The following is a 10501-nucleotide window of genomic DNA, read 5'->3' on the forward strand; positions in this document are numbered from 1 at the left end:
TTTGATTTTTAATATTTAAAAAGTTTCTAAATAATACTACCCAAGTCATAATAATAATGGTATTACTGGTATTTATTTCAGTTCTGCAATATATTATTATCCTTGTCAACCATGGTAAGAACCTGAGAAGAGAGTGGTCATCACATGAATTGCATCTATGTTATCTTCCCACTTTTGTTCTTGGCACAGAAGCAGTGCCCAGGATCTTTGGAAGCCAAGGAGATCCCATGGCTTCTAAGGAGCAAGCTAGGCTTTGAATTGCTTTGCACACAATCAGATTTTCTTACAGACTGCAAGGTGGGAAGACAAGCCTAACTTTACCCTGTAACTTTTACATGCATCAAAGAAAGTAAGTAACAAATGATATATATGTGATTTTTCCAAAGATTACTGGTGGGTGGAATCCTCAAACTCAAAGAAAAGGAAAACCATATGGGCATAAGATGGACTTTGTGTTAAAAGTGGATTTCTTTTTCTGTAATGAATTGTTCTATACTTTATGGAAATAATTTTTTTAAAGTTTCTCTAGGAAAGAACTATTATAGCTTGCCCACTGAGTGGGTATGTTATAAAAGAAAGTAGTGAGAACTTGAGCAATTTTTAAGTTGCTTTTAGCTTTTGGAAATGAAATTTGCCACACTGTTGAGTTCACATGTGAATTAACTTCCTTGAGTCACTCACTTTACCAAAGTTGAATATCTGTCCTGCCCGATATAAACTTATTCCAAAAGATGCTAAAACAGTATGGCCTGATCTAGGCTAGAGGAGGCTGATGATATTCTCCTTGGATATCTGTTTGGGTAAATCTAGCTGAAATGTCTTGGTCATAAGCCAATATAAATCCTTGATCTAGAACATATCAAAATGCTAAGTGTTAAATGCTCTTCTGAATTTTGATTCTGTGAGTAGTGTTCTATATTACTATTTCTAAACTTTTGTGTATAATGTATATCAAAAAACCATCTTCCTTAAAACCCCAGGAGCAGTTCCATTTAGTGATGGATAGAATGAGCAAGAGAAGTTATTCGTTATGATAAATAAGGAGAAATCATTTTGATATTTTTGCACCTGTTTAGTTAGAGGGTAAAAGCTGATTAATCAATACTTGAATTGTGACAATTATAATGTTAATATTAATAATAAATAACATTATTTGTTCTTTACTCTTAAGGCATTAAATAGTTGCAAACATTACCTCATTTAATCCTATGAGGTGAATATGATGATTGCACCCATTTCATAGATAGGAAAACTGAGCCACACAATTACTGGGCCATGCAGGGTCACACAGCTCATAATAAATAGAGACAAGTGTCTGTGTAACAGAACTGACTCTCTTTAATAACACCCTCTACTCAAATAGATAAGTAGTAAAATTCCAGTGAAACCACAGACGTTTTTTAAAGCTTATCTGCTAAACCAGGCAAAGATAAAAACAAGTCCAAAAGAAAGTAATTTTGAATAATTGAGAACAATTCTGTAGGCATCCCTCAGCTCATAAGCCAAGCCTTTCTCATATAAAGTAAGAAAGGTTTAACAACATAACTTCTACCTCCTTCTTGGAAGGAATATGCGAGGATTTGACCATCAAATATTTTACAGGGGCCATGCTGTGACCATATTCACACTGGGAAAAAATGTCTTTCTCCACAATTACCTGAACCCACATTGCTTTGTTCAAGCTCAAATATGACCTATTAAAATTTGAAATAATACATTTCAAATTTGGAATAATGTTGAAGAAGTTTATAAAGTACCAGGCAGAAGTTCTATACACTTTAAGGTTTTTATTATAGCTCTCCCTGTTTCCTTCCATTTCTGAACAGGTCAAACCTAAAGCCATTGAGTGTGTCAGAACAAGGGAGATGTCCTGGAGCAATAGAGCAGTAGGAGCCAAGAGTGGGATGTTGGATCCCAAACAGGTGAAGAGGGCTTGCAATGTGCAGCGGCCTAATACAGCATGTTGGACACCAAGCAGGATGAAGGAGACATTTATGATTGGGAGTGACCTGGCATGGTGTTCCAGAAACCAAGTAGAATGTAAAGGGTATCCACACACCCTGGCTTGGCACAGGATGAAAAGGGCATGCATGCAGGGGAGAAACTGGCAGCAGAGAGGGGAGATTGGTTATCTACAGGGGACTGAACAAAAATGTAAGTAGGTAAATGATAATGGAATCAGGTTTCTCATTGTTGGGAAAGGCTATTAAAAGTATTGAAAGTAAAATAATAGAATAAACCCTGAGGTTTAGGATTAGATTGGAAGTATCTGTCTGAAGGCACAGGATGAGTAGATAGATGGACAGATAGGTAGATAGATGGCTGGCTGGCTGGATAGATGGCTGGTTCGATGGATGGATGGGTAGATGAATAGATAGATAGATAGATAGATAGATAGATAGATAGATAGATAGATAGATAGATAGATAGATGAACAGATATATAGATAGATAGATAGATGAACAGATATATAGAGAGAGGGAGAGAGAGAGAGAGAGAAAGGGAGAGAGAGGGAGAGATGTATACCCACAAGTACATATACATACATATGTTCCATAATTTATGTACTGAGAGGACCTGGGAACAGCACATCTCATAGCAGTGAATACACTGTATTTCAAGCTCTTGTCTTCTAAATACTATTCTCCACTCAGTGGACAAAGAATCTTTGGAAAAACAGTTTATTCCACAGCAGTGGCAAAGGAAATACAAGAAAAGTCTAAAATACCTTGTGCCAGAAATCAAGTAAGTACTCAAAGAATGATATAGACATGTCAAAAGGACACAGGGCACAGCTTGAAGGGGCTGCTATTGATAAAATCAAGCACAGTTTGACACCAAAATAAATTATGCTTGTAATAAACTTAACTCATTGAATAAAATTGGAAACCATGAGTCCAAACAGTTATAAATGAATACATAAATTGAAATGATATAAATCAATATATTTAAAATTTAATAGGAAATTAGCTATTTAACCATAACTTCGAAGTACCTAAATACAAAAATAGATATTAAGAAAAAAGGGAAAAAGTAAACTTAAAGTGGGAAACTTGGCAGACACCACTTTAAATTAATCTAAATGAATAACATCGAGTAGATCCCATTAAAATCATGTACCCTTAGACATGATACAATAAAAACATAGCATCACCTTAATGATTTTCTTGTCAAAGATATAATCCACATGTAATCATAAGGCAAATTAGATAAGCTCAGTTTAAAAGGTATTATATCTGGCCTTTCACTTCCAAAGTACAAAAGTCATGAAGTAAAAATGGAGGAAGTGTTCCAGAATGAACTAAATATAATTACAAATAAATGCCACCGAAGACTCTGGGTTAAGACATTTTGTTATAAAGGCGATTATTGTGATAACTGGAAAATCTGGAATAGAGTATGAGGATTAAATGGAAACAATGCATCAGTGCTAATTTCCTGATTTTTATGGTTGCATTGTGGTTTTGTAGAATGTCTTTATCTGTCAGAAATACACACGAGTATTCAAAGGTAATAGGGTTTATATCAACAATTTACTCCTCGGTGGTTTTGGATAAAGAAATGATCTTTGTACCATATTTGTAACTTTTTGTAAGTTTGTGAGACTTCCAAAATTCAATAAAATATTTTAAAAGAAAGCTTTTATTATAATCACCTCAAACCAATATGTCAGCTGTGACACTAGGGTTATTACTAACTTAATATCAAACAACACTGAAGCAGATCAGAGCATGAGGATAAACAAAGCAAAGAAAGGAAAAGTACATAAATCTGAATCCCAGCAGTCACTGCTCAGGATACTCTGGATTAAGGGTTTTCTATGAATACCCTAATGTGTAGGGATTTATAGTCAATGGTACTTATCCTATAAGAATATAGTCAAACTTCAAAATTTATTTAATAGAGAAAGTTTATTCTTCTCAACTTTTTTGTTCTTGAATTCTTGAAGTCCTGTGTTAGAAATGTCAAATTACAGGGATTCAGTGGTCCTTGCTCTTCTAATGAGCAACAACACATAACATGCTTTCACAGAATGATCTCTAAATAAGGACAATCATTGTCAGGAGTTTAAGCAATTAAATTTGATGGAAGCCTAATCTGCCTTATTCTTAAAGCCTTAAACTTTAGGTAGGAGTTTAAGTGAAATATAATTTCATTCATTTGGGTGGGGGTAGCAATTCACTTCCAACTCAGTCTGCTTTGTTTTTTCAAGTTTGCCCAATTAGGTCATTTTTAAATTAAACTTATTGGGGTAATATTGGTTAATAAGAGCAGATAGGTTTTAAGTGTATAATTCTATGATACATCATCTATATTCAGATATTGCATTGTGTGCCCACCATCCAAAGTCAAATAATCTTTTGTCACCATATATTTGGCCTCCTTTAGTCTTTACTACCCTCCAACCCCCTTCCCTCTGGCACCACCATATTGTTGTTTGTGTTCAGTAGGTTTTGTTTCTTTGTTTTTCTTGTTTGTTCACTTGTTGCTTTCAGTTTTATAGCCCACATATGAGGAAATTATATGGTTCTTAGCTTTTTCTGCCTGACTTATTTCACCTATGGTGATATTCTAAAGGTCCATCCATGTTGTTGCAAATGGTAATATTTCATCTTTTTAATGGCTGAGTAGTGTTTCTTTGTATCTATGTATATTTTCTTTATCCAATCATCTATCAAAGGACACCACTGTGAATAATGCTGCAATGAACATAGGGGTGCACATATCTTTCGCAAATAAGTGCTTTCAATTTTTTCAGGTAGATACCTAGAAGGAGGATTGCTGGGTCATATGTTAACTCTATTCTTAATTTTTGAGGATCCTTCATATTGTTTTCCATGGTGACTATACCAGTTTACATTTCCACCAGCAGTGAATGATGACTCCTTTTTCTTCACAGCCTCTCTAGCACTTAAAACAATAAGTTACGTAGAAGAAAACATATGTACTAAACTTACGCACCTTGGTCTTAGAGAAAATTTTATGAATTTGACCCCAAGACAAGAGACATAAAGGCAAAAATAAATAAATGAACCTATATCAAATTAAAAAGCTTCTGCTCAGCAAAAAAAAAAAAGCAACCAATCAATTGGGAGAAGATATTTGCAGACAAGAGCTCTGTAAGGGGTTAATATCCAAAATATATAAAGAACTCACATGATTCAACACCAAACAATCCAATTTTTAAAATGGGCAGATGACCTGAATGGACAGTTCTCCCAAGAAGATGTATAAATGGCCAACAGATGTATGAAGAGATTCTCAACTTCACTAACTTAGTGAAATACAAATTAAAACTACAGTGAGCCCCAGCTGGTGTGACTCTGTTGGTTGGGTGTCATCCTGCAAACTGAAAGGCTGCTTGGTTGATCCTGGTCAGGGCATGTGCCTGGGTTATGGGTTTGGTTCTCGGTCGGGGCACATGTGGAAGGCAACCAGTCGATGTTTCTCTCTCACATTGATGTTTCTCCCTCTCTCTCTGTCTCTCTCTCTCTTGCTCTCTCTCTAAAGGCAATGAACAAAAAAAGTGTCCTTGGGTGAGGATAAAAAACAATCTGCAATGAAATACCACCTCATATCTGTTACCATAGCTATTATCAACAAGACAAATAGTAACAACTCGGTCTACTTTTAATCAGTGGAAAAATCACCATATACACACTCATATGCTCACTGTATATTTAGAAGGAAAACGGTGTAAAGAGACTCTTGAGTTTCCCAACTCTGTCAAATTTAAGTAAAAATGGACAATTTTCCAAATTTCTCAATTTTTACTATCTAAATATTTATAAATTTAGAGTAGTAATTTTATACCATTTTATTTCTAATGAAGAAAATTTGGATGTTTTAGAAACTTATTAATCTATACTACCTATTTCTAAACCATTGTCTTTAAAAGTAAAATTGCCTTCAATTTTTATTTTTATTTTCAAATTTCTTCTCTATAAAAATGAGGTTATCTTAGTGGTTCTCTTTAAAAGGATAAATATCAGTATGAGTTTTCAGAGATATTATAGATAAAAGTATAGACATATGAAGTCACTGATAGTCATACCCATAGTTCAGTGTTTTTTATAATAAAAGAAAATAAAATTAGGTCCAATGTAATTTAATCTATAATGTAGAATATAATAAAGTAACTATTGAATTTTTTTACTTTTATATGGTTTATTAATAAGAATAAGTGAATATTTCCCTTTAAAAGAAACTGCATTTTAGAGGAGAATAATGATTTTTTCCATATGGAACTCAAATGCAGAATGCTAATTTCACCAAAGGTGGTAGCTAGTTGTAGTTTTTCTTCCATCTTTAACCTATAAGTGGCTTTCCTTGGCATTAATCACATAGTTACATGTATCTACATTAATAATTTTAACAGATACTTCATAAATATGAAATCAGGCTATTATCTTGATAATCTGCCACTTTTCTATAAATACAGGATAATTACCACTAGAACTATCTGATAAAATTCAAAAATAGATAAATAATGAATAAGTCTTCCATTCAGTCATTAAAATTCAGAAAACAAAACAAAATATATTTAGCCATCCTCCTTTTGATGAATTTGGCTCTCTGCCTTTAAACCACTACCAATTTCAGCTGGCATATAAGGAGCATTTTTGAATACTGCCCAGTGTGCGATGAACTGAACTGGAGACACTAGTCAATAACAGCTCATTAGCATCATCCAAATGAAGACACAAATAAAGCATACATTTTTAAAAAACAATATAAAAGTTGACATTCAAAATAGAAAAATCTAAAAATTTTAAGTGAAGTTAAGTATGTTCTATAATCCAAGTTCTGCTTTAAAACTGGGTGACTAGATTATTCATCAAGATTATTATTATAAATACATATCAGTTACTATAGATTCTGGTATAGGTTTGCAGGATGGTATGACATTTATCACGATACTGTGACACGGCCACTAAGAAAAGCTAGCATATTTTCATGTTGCATGAGTGTTAGAGGGTTCAGTTTATAAAGATTAATTCCACTCTGCATGATCCTCAAGCCCGCATATGAAATATCATGTTCAACCACTCATTTTAGAAATATTAATTTAATTCTTGTTAGGGAATTTTGTTTATTAAATGCATTTCCCAACAAACATTTATTGAGTACCCACCAAGTATGGAATAAAACTTGTGATAATTCTTTTTTTTAAAGATTTTATTTATTTATTTTTAGAGAGAGGGGAGGGGATGGGGAGGAAGAGAGGGAGAGAAACATCTGTGTATGAGAGATACATTATTTGGTTGTCTCTCAAACCCCCCTAGCCAGGGACCTGGCACACAACCTAGGCATGTACCTCAACTGGGAATTAAAATCGTTCTCATTATTTAACAATGGCTGGACTTTTTCCAGACAGACCTCGTATTTTTCAGCCTTATGGGTTATGGTTGGCAGTTTGGGTTTTATTATTAGTGCAACAAGAAAACAGAGGATTGTAAGGAGGGGGATTATCAAAATAGATTTATGTTTTAGAAATATCACTTTGAGTATTAAAAGATGAGTTAGTCACAGTAAATAGGCAAATTATTGGAAAATACTGTTTGGTGGGGATGTAACAAGGGAAGAGAAACATTTCCCTTTCTCAGCAGAAGACTAATCAAAGATAATCTGAGCCATTATCATCTCATATAAACTATTACAATAGCCTTATGCCTTGCCTCACCACTTCTGCCATTGCCTTTCAGTCTGTTCCTAAAACAACAACATGAGTGATTCTTTCAAGTGTAGTTATGCCATCTCATATTGCAAGTAGAACCATCCAATGCCCTTTATCTCACTCACAGTAACATCCAAGGACCTTAAAATGGCCATGAGAATTCATATAAGCTGGGTCTCCTGCCATCTATCTTTATTCATCACCTAATACTCTCCTACTCATTCCCTCTGCTTTAGTCACACCCGTCTTTGTGTTTCCTCTAATAAGACTGAAAAACAAGTCCTTACCTGAGGGCCTTTGCACTGACTGTTTCTTCTGCCCAGTCTGCTCTTCCCCCAAACAATTCATGCCTTAATTTTGTTCTTCATTCTAGTCTCTTAAAACACTTTTATCAATAATGCTAATACTCATAACTTGGGTTAAAACTTACGTACTATGGTAGGCTGATTATGGCCTCCAAAGATATGGGCACATCCTAATCTCTGGAATTTGTGAATGTTACCTTATTTGGATAAAGGTCTTTGCAGATGTGATTAAGTTAAGGATCTTGATTTGAATAGATTATCCTGGATTATCCTAGTGGGCCTTAAACATCATCACGAGTGTCCCTAAAGGAGAAATGCAGTGTTCCAACAAATACTCGCAGAGGAGAAGATAAGGTAAAAACTGAGGCAAAGTTTCAAGTGATGTGGCCTCAAGCCCAGGAATGCCAGCATCCACCAGAAGCTAGAAACAGCAAATAACAGATTGCCCCACAAATGTTGCTGGTATAAGCATAGCCCTGCTGACCCCTTGATTTTAAACCTGTGGCCTTCAGAACTTTACGAGAATAAATTTGTTTTCTTAAGATACCAAATTCATGTAATTTGTAATAGCAGCAATAGGAAACTAACAACATATCAAATACTTATTCTGCTTACCTTTTGAACCCTGAGGGAAATTAAAAGATACATGTAATGAGAAAAGCTCCTCATGGCTAATTGCATTCAAATAAAATTTAAAAAGCAGAGCCTAGCAGTCATTTCTGCCAAGTGACTTCTCACACAAACTTCACGGCCAAACAAGCCTACATAAAAGCTCTTGCCACTCCACTGAACTGCCTGCCTGCGAAGTGCTTCTGCCATCTGAACCAGCCCTTACAAAGAGGTTCCTGGAATTCTGTTTCAACCAATAGAACAGAAACTTTCCCCAGCCAATCAGAGCTGCACAGCTCCCTCTGGTCCACGTGGTTCTATTCTGACCTATCAGGACACTTCCTCTTGGACCAATCAAACTGAGGATTTGGAGTCCTCATTTGCATGAGGACAGACCAATCAGGCCAAGAGCAGGACATCTGTACATATAAGCCAGCTGCTCTGAGACTCAGAGAGCGCACTTCCCTTTTCAGTGAAGAGTGAAGACTGGCTCTCACTGGCTGAGCTGAAACACGTATGATCTCCAGCACAGAGCAGATCAGCACGGAGCAGAGCAGACCATGGAGGAGCAGATCAGACCTGTCTATCCCAACAGGGGCCTGGGACCAGGGCTGTCTCACAGCCATGCTGTTTGCACAGCCGTGCTGTATCACAGTTGAGCTGTTTTGCACTAAATAGTTTCATTCTTTACCGTACCCGAAATTGGGGATTCCTGTTGCCGTTAAATTGGTGCCAACAGCCATCAGTTGACAAACATTTATTTTATTTCATAACATTTATTATCTGCCATAATATTCAATTACTTGATTGTGTGTGGCTTTGAATCACATGCTACTAGAACATGAGCATCCAAATGACAGGAACTTTTTGTGCTATATTCCCTTCCAGGCACAAGAGTTCTCAATGGTTGCTTGTGAGAAGGACAAAAGGAAGAAGGAAGGGAAGAAGAGAGGAAAAGAGGGAAGGATAAAGGAATTGAGAACTGAGTCTCAAAATTTTCAAGGTGGGAAGGGGAAAGAATTCCGGGAAGGAGACTTGTCTAGGTCTTAGTACAATGGTTATATGGACAGAAAATTTAAGTACACTTGGAGGAGAGCAATGAAAATGGTGAGGGGATTGGAACACTATTATGCAGTATGTGCCTATGGAATCTAGACCTGTTTAATTTAAAGAAGATAACTGTTGGTCTGGGTGTGGGAAACAGATTATAAAGGAAATAGACCAATGGATAAAAAATCTTTATGATAGTACATTCCGAAAGAAATTCTGGAAGTTAACCTTATCCACATTAGAACATTAAAATTGACTACATTATGACATATTTCCTGATGGAGAGAGTGGTGGAGTAGGCTGGGTCAATAATCATCTGGAAAGTTAAGGGGGAGATTCCCACATTACGTAGTGAGGTGTCTAAGATTTCTTCTAGATAATTGCAAAGGAATGAGTCATCCCAATAAATCTCCCTGTTCTGATTTAATCAATAGAATTAGGACAGCAGTTCTGAGGTGGCATTAATAGTTTACAAGAGTTTATCTTATCTTCTTTCTTGCATCAATAAAGCAGGGGAATAAACAAATGTCTATAAAAAATGATGGGTCGAGGACTTCCGGCCAAGATGGAGGCTTAGACGGACACGCTAGGTCTCCCTCTACAACTATAGTGGAATACAACTACTTTAAAACAAAGGATAACTAGAAATTCCAGAAAATAAAGCTACACGGAAGCCCAACATATGAAGTTATAAACCAGCGGTGCCATTTGGGCAGGTAAGAGTTAAAGAAGGCAAAGCTGTTTGCGGAGCAGCGGGGCGGGGCGGCGAAAAATCCTGGAGGCAATCAAGCCCCTGGCGTGCGCGACTCCAATCAAGCCCCTGGCTTGCGCGACTCCGGGCGCTGGGGAGCAGCCGCAG

Source organism: Furipterus horrens, unplaced genomic scaffold (genome assembly GCF_987537825.1).
Source record: "Furipterus horrens unplaced genomic scaffold, mFurHor1.1.pri manual_scaffold_4, whole genome shotgun sequence".
Lineage (NCBI taxonomy): Eukaryota > Metazoa > Chordata > Mammalia > Chiroptera > Furipteridae > Furipterus > Furipterus horrens.